Raw genomic sequence first — 21,373 nt, 5'->3', positions numbered from 1 at the left:
AAAGTGTCCTGGTTATAATTCTGGGGCACATCATTAGACAAAGTTCAGCTCACAGCGTGGCAATTATAATGAGAAGAGACAGCAATATTAGTTACTGCTAATACAATAAATAACACTGCTGCATTAGTTATGTAGTAATTAGTTAATGTTACTGCAGTACGAGATAATGTCGAGCGATTTATTACCTAAAAATTCTACCCATTTCTGAAGAGTTATCGATTGACTTCCAATGTGAATAGCGATGACATACAGTTTTACGAGTATTATCGGTCACTATAGCTACAAACATGAACTTTCATCAAAAACATTGTCTATACTTGTTTTAATTTTAATAATTATATTAATAGCATTATAATATCTGTATCAGTAGTAGCATAGTGATACCTGTTTTAATTTCAGTAATTGTATTAGTAGCATTTATTTTTAATAACATGTGACAGTTTTCGGTTGACATAATCGTTTTATTCTAACAATGTAAACGCATCAATGTCAATTGATTCAGACTTATAAAAATTAGAATAGTACTAGTTGACGTTTTCTAAAGCAATATCAGAACATTTTAATTCGTATATGCACAATAAATATTATGAGAATATTATAAACAAGAAATATAAAAATTAGTTCCAATAAAATGCGATATGGAATTTCGGTTAGGAAATGACCACAAAGCAAAATTGTAAATGTAATTTAAATTTTTTTTACATAAAAACATCCTATTATCCTTTTGCTTTAAAATGTACATTAAAAGGCATATCTAATTTCTTGAATTACTGAAAATCAGCTTTGGTTTTACTTAAATAATGTTGAAATTCTGTGTATACAAATCTTTTCCAATTAATTTCTTTTAAAAACTCCCAGATTAAAAACCATACTCAAAATGAATTGTCAACTCGTAAATTTAAAAAAAATTGTTATATAAATATGTTATCAAAGTTATTCGCTTCTGAGAAGCGATATTTCTTAAGCCTTAGCATTAAAATACTCTACAGCTGTTTTCTAAATATTTATAGAAATTATCAAATTTATCTGTAAATTTTATATGTTAAATAGAATTAAAATTATTCAATATTACGTTCCTTTGAACTCTTTAAAAGTGTTACAAATCAGGTTTTGCGAAAAATCCGAATATTTCAGGGATTATTTGTTCAATTTAGTGGCAGCATAGATTTAAAGAAAATAAATATTGATCGGAAAGTCTGCCTGTGAAGAGCATATTATTTTAATGAAGAATTCAAATGTTGGTATACATTGTAAAGATGTTAAACACCAAGATTCATATATTCCTATAATTTTAATTCATATTATGAACTCAGTTACATATTTTTTTTATTGTTTGTTTAGATTATTTTAGCCACTGTTAAGTGTAAGATTGTTGTAAGAATGCAAAATAAAATATCAAGGAAATAGAATTTTTATTTTATTATAATGGAAAGTACGGACGTTTTCCTAATAACTGCAAAAATTATCACCGATTTTTATTTCCAAGTACAAACTTATTGAGAACTGAAATTCTCCTTTGACAAATAGCTTTCCTCTATCAAAACTTCTTACTCTCGATGCCAAACGTTAATTTTTTCTGCATTTTAACAACAATAAATGAGCAGAGTGTGATGTCTGTTCAGTGCGATACGGTTCATTACTGTTTAATACATAATTCGATAGTATTTAAATCTCATTTTTATGCATGAAAAATTTATTTAAATTTCAAGGAATCGATGATACACTCTGGAAATGGACAGCGTTTCCTTTGAAAAAATGTTAAAGCGAAATAATTAAAAAATATAGCCGAAGAAAAATAGTCTAGATTTGGGGAAGTAAATGAAAGGAAAGATTGGAATAATTTCAACTTATGCATATCCTTATAGTATGAGAAGACATTATACATGCACATTCTTATAATAAGGAATATATAATATTCTTATAATAAGGAATAATGTAAAAAAAAGTTAACTATTACTCTGGCGATTGTAATGGGAATAAAAAGAAAAATATTACCATATTTTTGCTTGATTTTACCATGAACATCAAGTGGGAATAAAGAGAAAAATATTACCATATTTTTGCTTGATTTTTACCATGAACATCAAGTGGGAATAAAAAGAAAAATATTACCATATTTTTGCTTGATTTTACCATGAACATCAAGTGGGAATAAAAAGAAGGGGAATAAAAAGACAAATATTACCATATTTTTGCTTGATTTTACCATGAGCATCAAGTAAATTTGCATGGTAAAATGGTTGGAAAAAGAAATAGCTTCATATCTTAACTAGTTTCGATTTTCAAAAAGTTTATCCCATTAGTCGATAGAAAGGTATTCACGCTAAGAATACCTATGAGCAAAGCAGATCAACAAATCATTTTCATCAATTCTGGCATTAGACCATAAATACTTAAAATAGGTAAAGTATATAGGTTACGAAAAAAAGAAAAATTGTAGCAATTAATTGTGATGGAATATCAAGAAGAGGTGCATCTTTCCTGTTCAATAAAAAATTGCTGCTATTATAAATTTAAGTCATTAGTTAAGCTGGATACTAAATTATTAATCTTAACTTTTTTTTCAAGCATAATTAGTGATAAAAGAAGCATGAATGTATCCATTGGCACTCTTTAGGGAGATGATTTGTCTTAAGCCACTTGTTCTTTCATGTTCATTCATAATCAAGCTAACGAATTCCTCTTAATCCAAATATTTCCTATTTAGGAACCCTTTATATCTCCTTGCACAAGTGCTCCAAGCAATTCCATCTTTTTAGAGTAAGCATTCAGACCAATCCGTCACAAATGCTTCACTCGGAGTCACTTAATTCTTACGATGATTATCCTAAAACGGCTGTTCAATAAAAAAAAATGATAATATCTTAAAGATGATTTAAAAAAAAAAATCAAGAAAAATTACTTCAACATTACCTCGATATGGTTTAGTTATATTAACCCATTTTAAAGCAACATTAGTGCTATTTTGGGACGGATCTCATAATTTTGAACCGCGGTCAGATGACGAAGATGACACCTGAGCTGCCACCCCCTTTCTCCACACCACACACTAGCGGGAGGACGTTTGACCTGGACTGATTTAGCGTGCACCATACCCACTAACACGACGGTTCTTCGGTGGAATCCACCAGGACACCGCCGCCCTCAATATTACCCCGGAGTAAATAAATAATAGATGAGTGTTTCACGGTTATAACATAACTAGTATGACAATCCACCAAATCTGTTATTTTTGCCTACTCCAAAGATTGATGAAACACTAGATGAACATATTGCCATTGTTTTTGTCTGACAAAATCGTCAGCTGAAGTCTATGTTACAGAAGGTTTATGGGGAATCGGCTCTCCCCTATAACATAACTAAAAGTTTAAAATTTTTGAAGACGAAAGACAATCAATACAAACGAATTTAGACCCTGATCTCCAGTGACCGCTATAGCAAAAGAAGGATGCTGTAATTGAAGCAAAATAGCCGAAACATCTAAGATACTCATGAGAAAAAACTAAACATTTCAATCAAAACTGCACGTGTTTGTCTGTGGTGAGCCTCTCATCATTATCTTTTATACAAATAAATATACTTATCCACTTTTAATCTATTTAGCAGAGTGCAGTTCTTTTCTGATCGGAAAACGCCTTTGATAAGAGTTTATTGCCATTTGAAGACATGGCGGAAACTTCGAAGGCGATTTTGAATAACCTGTCAAAAATGACTTCCAGCCTGTATTTAAAAACTAGAAAAAAGGTAGATTAAATTATTTCTTGTAGTGGGAAGTTTTTAGAGAGATTATGAAAATTCTGAGAAGTTTCGATATTTATTATGAGTATTTATTGATTATTGCCTAATCACAGTTGAAACTCCATTACTCAAGACACTAAGACTTTATTTACCACCAGCATTCATTGAGTGTCTTTCCCTAATCTCTCGTAACACGTTGGAAATTTGGATATAGAATTTTCTGCTTCCCAAGATACCATTTCTTTGGTGAACAGGAATTTTTGTATAACGTGAAATCTAATGTAATAACTAGGTTGAATTAGCATGGTGCTGTATCGAAGAATGAATATAGAATCTTTTCCAGTTCTTTTCTTCTTCAGTGTCATTCAATTGTTCGTTTTGTAAATATTGGTAAGAAAGAGGCTTTGAGAATGTGGGAAAAAGCGAGATGCATCTTTAACAACACATTTTCCGAAAGGACAGAGTGGAGTGAAGCTAGCCAGGTTAGTAACGAAATAAAAGAACAGAAGCCGTGGAACACCATTTTACATCATTAAATATTTTAGCGCATCTATTTAGATAAGTTATTCATGACCAGGTCATACCATGCAAATTCATGCACTTCAGCATCTCCTTTTTCCTATTTCACCTATCCTTTCTCTACCTTCCAAGATTTCCCTTGTGAATATCGTTTTAAATTATAGTGCATAATTTCTTGCAAGAGAACCAGCATTCAAAGCATCTCCTTTCCAGCAACCACTCCCATAGCATTTTAGCAACGGATAACGCTCCGAATTACCTAGAAGGATGGAAATATAGATCTGTTCGATATCGACTTTTCAACAGGGCATCAATTCTGGCTAATTTCCCAATGACGAATGATTTTAATATATTGCGTAGATTTATCTTGAAGATCACATTTAAGAGCGTTCAAAATAGGCGTAAATATTTATAATGTTAGGAATATGTAACAATGATTTAATCATTTTAAATCCATTCAGTATTTTTAATAAATTTGGTATTTAATGAGCTATCGAAAATGTAATTTGGAAATTCATGATTTTAGAACAGAAATTAGAATTGCCAATTAATCTGAATAAAAACACTTTCTAGAAAAAACTGTGGAAGTTAACTCCGTAAGAAATGGTTATGCTTAATTTAAAAAGCACATGCTTCACTGAAAAACTGCACTCGAGTATAAATTTCTAAAATCATAATTTTTTAGAAAGTACTTATTCTAATAAGCTGGAGGATATAGATAATTTTTCATTATTGCGCTAGATAAAGGAAAATTGCTTCCGTCTCCGATATGAAATAATTTAATCTTGTGAGGACTGCAGCCATAAGAAAGAAAATATGGCGGACAAATTATTTACCACCAAAAATTATGTTTACTAAACTTAAGGTACAAAAACTTTTCTACTCCGGCATCTGAAGAGCAATAGCAGCCGAAATACTTTCATGATAAAAATTGTTTTTCCACCTTCTACTAAAGAACAATTTAAAATTATCGCCATCATCAATAGTCGGAAATATGCAAATAAAAATCCCCCTCCCTCCCTCCCTCGTTCTTTCTTTGAACTGAAAGGCCCATTATAATTACAATTTGGTATGCGATATTGTGACTGCAATTTTAGTTGTATGACGAATTTGTTTTTAATCAAGTTGTAAAACGGCGTCCAAAATGCACGTTTGATTTTCTATTATTAATTACATGCCAGCAATTAAAGAATGCGATTTCATTCGGGAGAGATTTTTTTTTGAAAAATGTTTCAATATATTTTTTTATATTTACATTAAAATGATTGAAGAAACATCAATGAAACCGAATTATTCCAGTTCAGTTGCAATTTTTTTTTAAAAAAATAGGGCCTTTTTGAAACGTTTGAAAATTTTTTTAGACAAAAATGACCGCTCCCATTTGTTTTATTTTCACTTAAAGCGGAGAGTTCAGTGTAATTCTTCATTATGAAAGAGAAGATCAAAAACTTCCATTATGGTTTTTCACAATTTTCTATTGTTACTAAAAATTATTTAAATGGAAAATAGTCTCCCAATGCAAACAAATTTATATCCTATTCATTGTTTGGAAACAACAAATGCCAACCTTGAAATTCCCCAGATTTACATATTGGCTTTTTATACCAAGATACAAAATTTTCAGTTAGAAATAAATTGTCACATAAGCAGCATTAAGAAATAAAACATTCTAGAGAAGGAACCACAGTCTGCATCTATATAAAACTCATTTATTGATCAATAAAAAGAAAAATACATCATCAAGTCATTACAGCAAATTTGGAATTAAACAGAGGCAGTAAATCATTAATAATGTTACAACTAAAAGAAAATTTAAATGCAAATCGAGTTCCACATTATTACATAACAATACAGAATAAACTAAGCATTTTCAATACTACAGGCAAAACTACTAGCACATGATTAAAATGAAGGGAAATTAGAGTATTTCAAAATATCCTATATACAAATGCAACACATAGCAAGTGTTGCATTGAAGGTAAAGTAATTTAATATGACAGCAAAACTTGACATTAAATTTGTAAATACAGTTCATAATCTAAACTGTATGCACAGGCTTGTGCATTTACTAGTACAAAAACTAGAGATGTACAGAATTTAAGGACTTTTTGCTGTGAAATAATATTTAAGAGCTATTATGGAAGGATTTATAAGTTTTACAAACAGAACTTGGTAAAATTGTCACATTATTATTTTTTGCTTGAAATTTGATATCATTTATAAAAATGAAAGATTAAAATGAGAACATTTCAGATTTGTTACCCCCCCCATCAAGATATAAAAATCGTGAAGTTAAAATATTAAGTTGGACAAAAAAAAAAAAATCGACGAATTAACGTCTATTGCTTTTTCATTTACGGTAAAGCATTTTTACAATTTCCTTTCTGCCAAAATAAATGTTCCAGAAATGTGCATAAAGCTGCATTTGTGACGTTCAAAATTCTTGTATAGATCTCAATAAACATAATACTAGGAATATTGATCACATTTTTTGTAACTGGATAATGTTTACCCACAATATTTTGTTCAATTTCTTAAGGCAATGGGCTTTTTTTGCAATGAATAGTTACAAAAGTAGAATTGCACAAATTGCTTATAATGGTAAATGCACTTTAAACACTGAAAAAGATATGAAAATTGAAAAGCGATAATCTTATTAAAACAAAAATGGTATACACAAATTTGGTTTTGTTTGCAAGAATGTTTAGTACAAAAATATATTATAAACTAATTAACACACTTTTAAATTAATTAACATTCCATACTTAATTAAGTCCAAATGAAAGCAATTCTGATTATTGACAGGAGAAAAGTATCACATGGACATATTACTAACACGTATTCAATTGCAAATCTGTACATACAAAATGTTCGAGATAAATACATTTTTAAAAGGATCATTATAAGGATTACAATGCCATATATATTGCTAAACAGGAGCTAACAATTGTTTAAGATTTACTTATGGCGAAAGTTTATAGCCCATGCTGTCAGATTGCATTATAACAGACAAAACCACATGTTAAAAAACAATTCAAGTTCGAATCCAATTATAAAATCACGTTTCATTTTATCTGTTTATAAACGGATAAATTTATGCTAGGACATAAAACAACAAGTGACAGAGCGTAGATAAAAATAAATGCATATACAAATTATAAAATGAATCGGTAGATCTAGATTAAATTAAGAATGCAATTCACCAACATGCATAAAAGCAATCATTTCCTAACTTATGGTAGACAAAGTGCAGAGATATTTCGACTGTCGTAGGACTGGGTGATTTGTATCCTGTTTCAAGTAAGTGATGTTTTATACTTTATGGTTATGCACAATATTTCAAAAAATTAACGATAAAAGATAATCTCAAGATCTTGATGAATGCACGTTTCAAATTTTCCAAAGACTTAAAGATTATTTGCGGATATAATTTCTGGACACTAACATGGAAGGATAGATAAAACTAATCACCAAATTTCAATTTCCGAACTTGCATCGAATTTTCCCTCAAAATCTATCAAATAGTAGACTTTCGATTCATGCGCGTAATAATGCAATAAAACAGAAATGGAACAAACTGTAAGTGAAGTTTGATATTTGGACTTTTTACAAAAACTGAATATGTTTGGGACTTTATTTTGATTACATAAAAATGTTAAATGTGAAAGTTTTATATTGAGCATATTTATGAGGTAAAAATTAACCAGGTTATAGAAATTTCGAGATGTAGGAACACTCCCGCTGTAAAGCCCGATCATTGAACAATTCTGATCAAATAGTGTCAAACTGATGGGTAAAAATCCATCCATATCACTCAAAAGATTCGACATTTAAGCAAGCAATCAACAAGCAAGGCAAGATTGTTATATAAGAAAGCAAACGGTGACGGACAACTATACCGATTTCGCCATTTTGTATATATGCGGACACATTTAAACAAAATCCCTGTATAGAAACAAAACAAAAGATCTCTAGAAGCAGGCATTTTGAACAACGATCAGTTCACAAGACAGTTTTGTGAGGAAGTCATTTTTTTCATTCAGACGAAGTTTGATTCAACGCTTATGGTTAAGACACCTAATTGATGAATCTCTGGTGAAGCCAGATACTTCAACCAGTCACTTGACCAAGAACGCAGATTGCCACCTGCGTTATTGTCATTACGATTCTGTCACTACAATTCTTTCATGTAGCCAGAAATGGAGGATTAAGAAGATAGTCATGATACACCTTTTCGGAGATTTATTTCCGTATCAACCCAATCTTAATCTCACAAATTTAAAAAATAGTTTAAAAATTGTGCCTAGAAGATGAATTTTCAATTTGATGTAGATGCAAGTATACAAGAATTATTGGATCTAATAAAGTATTGCAATAGAAGTTAGAGACAATTGAAGATTAGAATGCATTTGGTTCGAGAATGTATGTATGACACATTCTCACGATAATTAAAATACGGATAGACAAATTTACAAATTTTAACTAATCGAATTTTCAAGCAATCGAAAGGGATTTTCTGACACTCCAAAATTCAATTGAGACGTACAAAATGATTCGCCGGCGTGCTGGCACACGGGTAGCGCGTTTGCCCCGTGATCTGGGCATCCCAGGATCGAGACTCGATTCGGGCATGTTCTTTTGTTTTCCATCTGTAAGGTGTGTGTCAATGTGCCCCCTGTAAAAAGGGGTTGTGCAAGCGAATGTGACGCATGAAGTAGCTGTGTCGTACTCTTGGCCCTAGTTGTCACTACTGTAAAAACAAGAGACGTTCACTCTGCTTAAATCGCAGACAGATAACTATCAACTGGCTTGTAAAGTACCATAAGTCGCATCGCACACACACACCATAATGATTCGGTAACCTAGCATAGAATAAAATGTGTGTGGAAGAGGCAAAGGTCGAAATTTCTAATTGTAAATAGATGCATCCGATTGTGGCAGAGATAAAGTGTCGTCAAATCACCACTGCCATTTGTACAAAATTGCGCTGAATAAAAGGTAACATTTTCTGAAGAGCATAGGAAATTGCCACCAATTGAGCAGCAAATACTGAACAACAATTCCACAAAATGAATAAAAATGCATCTGTCTCGCTTAAAAGAACCCACAACTGGTTAAGCAACTAACTAGTTTACACTTTGTCGGTCCTAAACAAAGTTAATAAAGTGAAACCACAAAAACTTTATTGTCCGTGACTGCTTGTTATCCTACAGACAAATCGTGCTATACCGGTTAATGTTTACGCGAGTAAATCCATTTTTAAATATCCAGCAAAGTTAAGCAGAGTACCGAGTTACTAGAGATAGACCTATTCATTTTAAATCACAAGCAAATCAAAGTATTCTGAAACAACTATTTTCATGACATTTAAAGGAAGTTTTACATACCACTCAATTAATATGGAGGTCTGAAATAACGATGCATTTCTGGAAATAAAAATGGAATGCTGAGAAATCTTGTATCACAAAGTAGAGACATCCAACGTGGTATACTGGCCACATGAATAGTGAAGTTAAAGAAGTAATTCGTCACACTTTTGGAGAAGCGAAAACTATTTCAATATAAACGCAATCTTCTATTTAGTAATTTAAATAGTTTGAATTGTGTTTAGAAGATACATCGACATAGAAAATTCAAGAGATTTCTCAGATTAAACATATTTAAATATCGCAAAAAAAATAATTTAAAAGAGAATCCAAAATAAGAATGCATTTAATCAAGTATGACATCAGAATGAAGCCGATATATTTTCAAGATAATTCAAAAATATCTACCAAGACAAATTCAAACAATTTCCATTTTTAAGCAATTCGATTACTATAATTTCAGTTTATAATTTGATGCATATTAATGACATTGTATTACACTTAATGATACATTAAGTTTGGATGAAAACTTACATTTCTTCAAAGAGAAGTTTCATTCCGTACTTGCAGCATTTTACCTTCATTGATATGAGTCGAGTTTTATTTTCGTGTCTTCACTCATTAGAACCACCATGTTGTATTTTTAAATCCATATTCCATTTTTAATTATTCGATAACCTTCTGGCTTCAGATTTATAAAAATTTAAAAAATAACATAAATTACCATTAAACTTTGTCTTAGAAGTTTGAGAAATTCATATTCTCTAACCAAGTTATTTCGATAACAAGTTAATTTTAAAGCACAATCAAGCGGCTAACAAGACCAAAATCTGTAGATACAGGTCAAAACTCATTCGTCACTAGAAAGAGGTTTGAGCCCCAGTTTCAAATTCAATTTACTCAAGGGTCTTTTTCACCGATTTTTATTCTCCAAGACAAACCAAGACTAGGGACCAGAAAAGTTAGCTCGAAACTATTTTTTGGCTTTTATTTATAAATCAATTGCCAAAATTCAATATTTTTGGACCCTTTTTCATACTAGTATGCCCTTCCTTGAAATGGAATTATAATTTAGACAATACATAAATATAAAAATGATATATTTCTAAAACTAACGAAACAAAAATAGCTTTATCACATTCATTCACACCCATGTTAGTTAAATAGCCCGAAGGGCCTTCCTCCTCCTCCACGGCCCACCTTTACCTTATACCTTTATGTTTGCAACTAATAAAATACCAATGTGCTCTTGCCCAGATGTGGGGCTTTTTAAATACTCCCCACCATTGTGGGTGGAGAACCTGTAAGATCATCCATATGCTCTTTAATTTTATGCTGCCAATTATATGTATTTTAAGCACTGCCCCTGTTCTGGGCAATGATTGTAGAATTTTTGCCAGTTTTTAATAAATCTGATCCGAGGGCTGGGCTGGCCCGTGGTTTCTTGGCGTGCTGGGCTGGATTTCATCCCCGTTCCTCCCACCAAAGGTTTAACACCTAACTCGGATAAACCGGGAGGTGCGTGGGCATCAACTAGTATGCCCTTGTATTGGAGCTGCTAGAAATGGAAACCACAATCTAAATTGCAGCAAAAGCATATGACAAAACATTGTCAACAATTTATAAGATCTTGAATTCTCAAATGAAGAATTTAAATAGAATGCAATTATATGGACAGATAAGAGTAGACTAGACACCTATATCGTGACGCAGTACACGATCTTAAGAAAAATGCTGTAGAAGAGTTATTTGAGGGCTTTAAAATTAGGGTTTAAAAAAGTGTACGTTCATATAAAAGAAATTGAGTGCAATTTATACTTTATATTAATACGCTAATTCAGAATGATAGAGATAGAGTTGCCAATTCTTAAATATCAATGATAAAACCTGCTCCTTAAAAGATTAAGAATTGTTTTAATTCATTTAAAATTAAGAGAATACAAGCTATAAATATTTTAAATGAAATGACTCGTGGGAATTATTTAATCAAAATATGTATGAAACCTCAACTGTCCTCATATAGGTCGACTCTTGGTCCGTGAAAACAATGATTACAAAGAAGGGGAAAGAAAGTAATGAACAAGCAAATGATGAGGAAAACATTTTCTGACAATGTCAAGGTTAATTACGACGCTCAAATTTTACATGAAAGAAACTAGGAACGAGATGCCAATGTAATCAACATCGACTTATCAATCTGTAAAAAGAGCTTGTTTAAATGTTAAATAATCAAAATATGTCGGGTGAAAAAAGTTTAATATTTTGGTGTTGTGAAAGATGGCAAGTCATTTTTAAATTTCATTTATTAAAAATTTATAAACCAGAATTTATATCTTTCATTTCTTTAAATCTTAGAGATTGCTTAAGTTATTTATGAAACTAATTTAGAAAGAATATTTATGAAATGAGAGAACCGCTTGGGCTTCAGCGACTGTTTTCTTACCTTATTTATGGATTTCCGATTAAACGTTTAACACTATGGAAATTAAACATTTATACAAATTACACAGATTAGTTTTAGAAAAAACGAATTATCCGATTTCTTGGACATTGAAAAATGTTTTATGAATTAAACTAAAAGATGGAGACTATTAGAGAAGGAATTTGGAAAAACTATTAATTCATAGTTTTTTTTTTTTTTTAAATTTCCAAATACAAGCCTAAAAATATTTTAACATAATAGAACTAGAAAAATTGACCCTTTATAGGGTTAAACGTTAAGAACCGACTCTTCTACTTATCTTAATTAACCTAGTGAAATTTCTTTAACCTCGGAAAAATCGAAACATTGCATTTAATAAGAAAGTTTATCCAGTGAAGAAAGAGCATTCTTTAACACTTATATTTACTTAAGTTGAAAACTGATATTAAACTTCTATAGAATTTCATAAGAAATATTTTGAATTTTGCATAGAAATTTATCACTTCACAAACTTTTAAAATACACTTTGTTAAAAAATAAAAATTTAAAATCTTGCTTTTATGTCCGATTTTATATTGTCCCGAGAAAATATTGATTCGTTACCAATTGAATAAAAGAAGCCCGATTAAAAAAGATTTTGAAAACACTCAGAAAATTAGGATGAAAGGTATACGAATGCATCTACTCCTACATTGCACCTAAACAAAATTAAATACAAAGTTCCGGCTTATATTTTTCCGCTTAAATTATTTCGATGCTTCTAAAGTCTAAACAATTTGATACGGCCTAAAATGTCAAGAAAATTAAATAGCGAAAATTTAAATACTTTTGAGTATCGGATTATCCTGGTATGCATGTTCATACATCAAAACAGTTTACCCTAAACTGAATATCTACTAATTTCTGCTCAATAAAACTTTAAAAAACGGGATACTTTAAACAAAAGGATTGCTCTAGACATTTCCAGATTGCAATTAGGAAAAAATAAACATCCACCATTTTGCTGAAAGGGCTCTTTTCAACCACTTTTAATTTCCTCCTATTGAGAATTATTCGAGTAGTACGAAACAGTATTACAGAGATATCAAAGTAAATGTGAAATAGATTTTATCGATCGATCGATATTTACATGGCGAAGTTTATATAATTTTTATATTAATGTGATATTATAATACTGCTTTGTCACTCCCTGATCTGCTACCAATTGCATGCCTTTATCTGGAATATTAGACAAACTGATTGTAGTTTTAAAAATAAAATTTGCTTTAAACTGCCTTCTTATTAATTTAATTTTCTAAGGCTCGATTACATTTGCTTAACTTATTAAATGGAAAAATTCGCTATTGAAAGCCTTTTCAATCATGTTGATCAGGCATGATCAAATTGGCTTACAGCCCTAAAGTAACAGAAGATGATTAATTAGTTAGCCGGCAATAACCAATTAACCATCTTCTGTGGAGAGTTAAACAAAAGATTTAATTACACTTTTAAATTATTTATATTGTTTAGAGTTAGAATTTTGATCATTAATTTTTAAGTGAAACATTCTCTGTGAGATTTATTCTAAGTAGTCGCAATTATTTAAAACAGAACCGGGAAATCAAGCAATTAAAACAATTTTAATTAAAATAACCTTTGACTGGAATGAGAAACATCTCTTAAAATTTGTTTTAATGAGAATTTAAATGAATTCTTGGATCTAATTATTCTGCGAAAATGCGTAATTTATTTTTTTTTTCTTTTGATTCAGAAAAGAAGCTTATTAGAGAACCATTTAGAATACAATAATTTTTTTCAACCATATAATCTTAACTGTTGATCATTATTAAGTTCGAGAATATTACAACTTGTATTACATTTCCAAATTATTTTTCGTAAATCCTAAAATAAAAACGAATAAAAGCCATTTTTACAAATGTGACTGAATCTCTGCAGGGCAATACTTCCGTATAAAAGTGTCAATTATTTTTACGTTAATTTCTAATGGCATTTATTCCTTCAAATCTTATTCTTTTGGATTATATCAGATTACCTAACCTCACTAGTTAGTATACACTTAGTCTTTTGACTCCACTCATTTCTGCTCTCATTCCTTTTAAGTCGCTTTCGTCTAAAATTATTTGCCTTTGAGAATCTGGAGTGTAGACTGCTCAATTGGTCATAATTAGCTCAACTTTATTCATATTTTTAGAGTCTTGTTCTTTTTGTTACTTCAAGTCACTTTAAATTATTCGTAAAATATCGAACGACTTATTCCCGATTAAGATTTTTAGAAAGCAAGATCGAAAGTCGAAGTGCTTACTTTGCGAGAAGTAAATTGGCTACCTAGCCCTTAGTATAAATGCAAATACAAACTAGCTATATTGTCACCCCGGTCGAGTTAGATACACATTTGGGTCGGTGAATCTACCCAACTTTTCGACAGATCTTTAAGATGAGGGCCCTCTCTACCCAAGGAACAAATACGTTAATCACGCTGTTTAGATAGAAATGGTTACATTGTTTTCGAAAATCCTTTACTTTAAAGCGGGCACGTAAGTAACATTCCTAATCCCGATTGAAATTCCCAGACCCCCTACAACCAGCCGGCTGGTATCCCACCTGTCCTACATTATTCCCAATTTCTTTGATACCCAAAAGATTCGACAAACTCGACACCGATACCGCGTTTTTCCCTACAAGCTCCATTCCTCAGCTTAAATTACCTTCTCCAATTTGCCCTTCGCGAAGTAAGCACAACGACTTTCACATCTGGCTTTCTTATAACACTTAACCCTACTCTTCAACGCTGCACTAGATATAAACCTATCAAGACATACACTTAACCCTACTCTTCAACGCTGCACTAGATATAAACCTATCAAGACATACACTTAACCCTACTCTTCAACGCTGCACTAGATATATACCTATCAAGACATACACTTAACCCTACTCTTCAACGCTGCACTAGATATATACCTATCAAGACATACACTTAACCCTACTCTTCAACGTTGTACTAGATATAAACCTATCAAGTATGTTATCGGATGAATAATTTCTAGATTGCCGTTTCGTTAATGAGTAATGCTGCGAAATTTTGAAATTGATGTACTTCAGGTACCGATTTTTATTATAAAATTAAAATTTTGTTTCTGGTAGCTAATATTCGCGATTAATATATTTAGTTTTAAAATCTCATTAGAAGAAGTTCGATCCAAGTTGAGTATTTATGTAGGTAAATAGTTAATTCATTTACTCGCAAGCAAGTTGATTGACCTCTCGAAAAAGAAAGATTTTTTAGTGGCTGAATGCTTCTTCAAATATAGCGATTAATTTAAAATTGACCTTACTCAATTTCCATGCATAACCAGGATATCTGAAACTCCTACTCACTCCTAAATTCTATGCTAACCAATGGAACTCTTCTATTTCAAATGAATTTTTGTTTAAGTCTAATATCGAACCTGTGGATTGCCCATGGTAGGCTCAAAAGTTTACAATTTCTTAAATTTTAAAGATTTAAATGTTATTAAAGCACAAATAAAAAAAGGACGTCCTTCAAAAAAAAAATACTCGATTTAAATATGGAAGAAATTTTAACTAAAATTTGTAAGAAAATTACTGAAATTTTAAGGCGTGAAACTTCAGAAAAGTAACTACAATATCAGAGAAGTAACTACAATATCAGAGAAGTAACTACAATATCAGAGAAGTAACTACAATATCAGAGAAGTAACTACAATATCAGAACACATCAATCGTTTCGAAATATCTGGAAGCTTACATTTTAAACAAAGATTTTATTACCTTTTCCGATACTATAATGCAACCTTCGTACAAGAAAACCGATCTCGCTATGGTCGATAAAGGCGGCTATTTCCTAGCATCCTTCTCGTATCTTGATAGTTCTGTATATAAATATCAAATTGCTTCGGTTATTGCAGAAATCCAAAACTTATTTAAAATCAGTTGCGCTTCCGAATTTTGCTATATTAAACGGCGGAAGAAATTTGTTTGAAGAATTTAGATTCATACCATTCAGCAATTCTATTATATAAATTGCTCTTTCGTAAGTAAAATGACCAATACATGACATTTCAACGAGCTTGATTCAAAACAGCGGTCTAAATACTCACCACAGAGAAGACCTACATGAAATTAAAAATTTTAAAAAACTGGCGAAATATTTATATTAGTTTCTTTATTAGAAAGTTTATTCTTGATATTTTTAAAAGCATCAAATACAATTAAGAAAGTTTTTGATTGCATTAATTATTATCTTTAACCAAGTAACATATATAAAATGAGAAAAACGTATCGTTAATGAAGTCCAAGCAGTTTTTTTCCTAAGCCAAATATTGAATATTACGCTCATTAATTAAAATAAAGGGAAACTTTATAGTTACACACTTATTAATAAAATTAATGTAAATTGTAAACAAAATTCATTTATCTTCGAAAGTATGTATGAAGACTGCCATTTTCCATACCATCACATTATCTTAGAAAGTTCTGGATATAAAGAAATTCCGGAATTACTAAAATACAAACATTTATATGATAGATATTTTGCTAAGCTTCTACAAAAGAAATGTGAAAGTTTAACTACGCAAACTAAGGAATATAGCAAACTGACGCAAAAAGAAAATTTAATAGAATAAAAGTATTTTGAAGCTTCATAGAAAAAAAAAACAGAAAAACTAAGTTCGGACAGTGAATTAGAAAAAGATGACGCTACAACAACAACCAGAATTAAAAATCTTATCTAACATCACAATGAAGATATTTGCCCGTCCATAGCATATATCGAAGATGCTTTAACCATCTTTATTAGAATTCCCTACTGCACGATAGGAATTGATATAGAAAAGCCTAGTAAATTTCTGCAAAAAAAAAAAAAATCATTAAATTCTTATGGATCTATGCATTAAAAAAGCTCATTCAAGCTGTGGCAAAGCCATGAGAATGATAACTAGAGTTATAATACTATTACCGTTTTCGACTAGTAAAGGCAAGAAAGTGAAAAAGAAATACAGTTTATAATACTGCCGTGCTAACCTCATCAATTCATGATGAACATAAACACCCACTGATAATACCAAACCCTGTTAGGATTCTATGAACATTACGAGAAGTACGAGTTCATTTATGAATCAACCTTGCATTAGCCAATTATATACAAGCGTTAATACAAGTAAATTCATAAGCTACATTATATCCTTCGAACGTTGAGCCTTTATCGTACTATTTCCATGCTTTGCTTTCGCGATAAGTCGAGGTTACCTATAATATGCAACAGTATTTCAAATCTCGTCCTAGCTGAACTTCAGCCGCACAACACCATACCTCTTACGGGGTGAAGGCCACACCTTAATGTGAAAGACCAACAAACACATTCATCTAAACAAGCCCACTAGGAAATGCGCCCATGTCCAGATGTCAGACACAACAGATCAATTACCACGCCAAGAAACAGATCTACACAAATCTACCAACATTGCTTTTTAATTTTGGCCCTCTGGCATTTTCAGTTACCATTGGAAATATAAATCAATATAGAAAACCTTCATAAAGAAAAATGGGCAATATTTCTATGATAATGTTTTTTTTATCTTAAATTTTTTTGAATCAATGAGTGAACATCTCAATATCTTTCCTACAAACCAAATTTGTCTTTCATTTTTACACAGAACTCAATCCTATATGCTCAATTGCAGCCACGCTTTAGTCACTAGTATTTTCACATTTACTACTAGTTTTGTTTACATTCTGCCACTAGTACTTCAGCACTTTCAAAAGAAATACAATTTAGTCACTAGAAACTTGTAACAAGTAGCAAGGCTTCCTCTCCTAGTATATTAACACAGAGATTAATATATTAATGTTTCACAAATTGAAGAGAATATCTGTGTTTATAAAATGTGAATTTCCCTTCCCTAAATTTAAAACTTGCTTCTATTAAATCCCTGAAATCAGAATTAAACTTTACAAATCTTGATTCGGAAACTTCGTCTCAAGGCATATCGTCAATTTTATGCAGACTCAAGTTGGTGAACTTTGACAAGAAAGGCGTGTCCATTGTACTAAATGGATGCTTTCTGACAACATCAGTTAGCTGAACAAAACAGAAGCTGAACTTATCAGCAAGTCTTATTTGTCGTTTCATTTCCGTTTCTGCAATGTTAATCCGGTAAATATCAATCTTGCGTTTCGTTATAATAGAAATTACAAAGAATCTATTACAATCCAAAAGACATTTGATGATTTACCTTTTTGAAGCCACATTTATCATTTTGATGCCACTGGAGAGCTATAATCTCCTTGGGAAACAAAATAGCGAAGCTGGTTGGAAGTTTTATTTTCCATAATTTCTAATAAATAAAATCCAAATAAAAAAAATTGTTCAGGGATACATCATTTCAAATATTTCAGCTAGTAAACGGAAGTTAAGATTTGACTTTAAAAGGTGGTTAATCCAAAATATATTTAAATTCCCTTAATGCAGAAATTGCTTTGATTTTGGGATGCTTGCTTTCAGAATTTGGAGATAGAAGTTTCTTATACCTTTATCAAACTAAAGAAACTGCACACATATTATTTAAAAGTGGTTCTAAATGAAGGACTGCTTTATTTTCCAGAAAGATAAGTAGAGCCATAAATCCAAGGAGTTGACTTAAATAAACTCTTGAATTCCGTTTCTTTAATGGCCAACAAGAATTAACAACCAAGACTCTGCGAGAGCTCCAGAGTTGCTAGAGAGAAGTTAAACTCCCTGTACAAAAAGTGGCCAACTGTTAGCGATTGAAACGCCAACGGAAACCAAAAGGAAAAGACATTTTGCATCATAGAATGTTTTCATAAGTATGAATAGATTATTCGTTTTGAAATGTGTCGATTCCGAACAGCTTAGAAAAGAAATTAGTAATATACGAAAGTTCAACTGGATTCCTCTCCCGAGGAATTAAATAGATAGAACAATATTTAAGACTGAATTCTTTCATTTCAAACTATTAATAAAAACAATTTTGAACATTTATCGCATTTTATTGATGCATAACCAGATCTCAAAATAATCAATAAATTATCTACGCTGATATGGAGGCCCAAAGAAAGCAAATAGCGAATAATATATTCCGGAATCTATCCAACACCAAGGATTGAGAGAAATCGTTATAAAAAAAACTTTATTTTGAACATTTTGACTTTATTTAGAAGACTAATGTCCATTACCACTAATTCAACTTTGGAATAAAATACCAGCTTTTGCTAATTTTGGTCTCGTTGATACTTCTTAAATGAACAAATCCGAATATAGACCATTTTTTTTTCCTATTCTATCTTCTAACATCATGCAGAAAGACATTTCAACCAAGAAAAGTATTCAACAAAACAGAATAAAAGTGAAGTTGCAATTTCAACAATTTTTCTTTGTGTGCGATTGAATGAGGGGTTAAGGGATTTTTAGCAACAAAGGCTGTCGTCCCAGCGTTCAACAATATCTCCAATTAATAAATGTCAAAAAATTTCAAGTGTTGAAGGAAAATATGGAGAGAGTTTATCTGCAAAAGCTTTGCTCGTGAGTTGTTTAAAATTACAGGTTGTGAGAGTTGAGGCCCAACTTCGACGAGAGGCAACGTCTGATGCTTGAGTATTTTCGGCAATACAGTAAGATATGATCCAAATTCGAAGAGTGGCATGTTTCGCAATTTGGTTGATTCGACAAGTTAAAACGATGTAGAAGGCCAAGTGCAAGTGTTTTGGCATTTTACTTTGTGTTATGAACTTTTGCGTGTTATTCGATTTAAACACAAAGATATCAGTAAGAAAAATTTAAACTTTACCATACGTAATAGTATGAAATTGAACAACAATGGTGTATTTATCCTGTTATAAGTAACGGAGTTGTTTATCAAATCTTTCGCTGCCGACACTGAGAATTTGGCTTGTCTATATAGGCTTAAGGATTAATGCGTTTATATATAGAATTCACTGGATTAACAGATTTTAAAATTCATTTGCAACCATATACAAGAATATTGCCATACGATATTCACTGCAAAACTAAACATTCAGTTTTTAGCATATTTTTATAATTTAAGTAGAAGAAAAGTTGCATTACATTTTAGATATGCAAGATTAAACAATGAATACCAAACTTACTAGGAGAAAGTGCCACGTGTAATCAAATCTCATTTTTGATGGACCCGTTTTAAATAAACTGGAAGAACATTCAATTTTTTCCATTCACTAGTGGACAAGAACCAAAATCGAGATCTAGAAATACAATAATTTCCAAAGAAAGTTATGTCTGACGATACGGTTTAGTTCTAATAACGTCCCGTTTTAAAGCAACACTAGGGCTATTTTGGGACGGAACTCGTAATTTTGGACCGCGGTCAGATGACGAAGACGACATCCGAGCTGGCACCCCCCTCTCCACACCACTCCACACCAGCGGGAGGACATTTGGATATGACGTTTAACGTGCACCAGACCCGATTACACGACGGTTCTTCGCTGGAATCGGGTCTCGAACCTGAAACCTCTGATTCCGAAGCCGAGACCTACCACCAGGCCACCGCAGCCCCTTATGATACGGTGTATGGTGTTTACGTTACTAAATATATTCCATCTGCATAAAATTGTCAAACTTTATCAACCCTTTCGATTTATTCTATGTATACCTGCAAGCACTCTCCACTCGATTACGATTTCGAATTAATCGTAATCGAGTGGAATGAGCGAACGATAAAGATTTTGATCGTGTTCAGAGCATTCAATTGTTTGATTAATATTGGTCATATAAGGCATGCAAAAGTTACTCTATTTCTTATAGCTCTAATTTTCGTTTTGAACACGAAATAAACCAACTCGTCAATACATTGATATCCAATGAGAACATTTCGCATGTTTTGATTTTAGTGTCAAGTTTGGCAGAACAAAAATAGCTTCTTGTTCATGCATGTAAAGTTGCCGAACGATAAGAATTCAGAGGAAAGTTATGTGAACTATTGTAGTTGAAGTGAGGAAAGTATTGTAACAAATGACAGATGCCAGTCAGAAAATTTAGTAACTCCAAAACTGGGCATGCAGCAATATTAGTTTGCGATATCTAATTATTGCATCTAAAAATGCATTTTTTAATTAAACGAGGTTTAATGATTGGAACATTCCAACTGGTGAGTTGCATTGGAATGCTATTTAAAATGATTCTCTGGCCTTTTCTAAGTGTTGGTTTGTTTCATTATAAGCCTACGAACACTCAAAATGATCAGCGAGGAATTGACGCCAGAAAGAAAATTTACAATTAAAGACTAACGCGGTATGAATTAAGCTAGAGACA

Source organism: Argiope bruennichi, chromosome 7 (assembly GCF_947563725.1).
Source record: "Argiope bruennichi chromosome 7, qqArgBrue1.1, whole genome shotgun sequence".
Classification (NCBI taxonomy): Eukaryota; Metazoa; Arthropoda; class Arachnida; order Araneae; family Araneidae; genus Argiope; species Argiope bruennichi.
The sequence above is the reverse complement of the archived record's forward strand: the minus strand, read 5'-3'. Positions refer to the sequence as shown.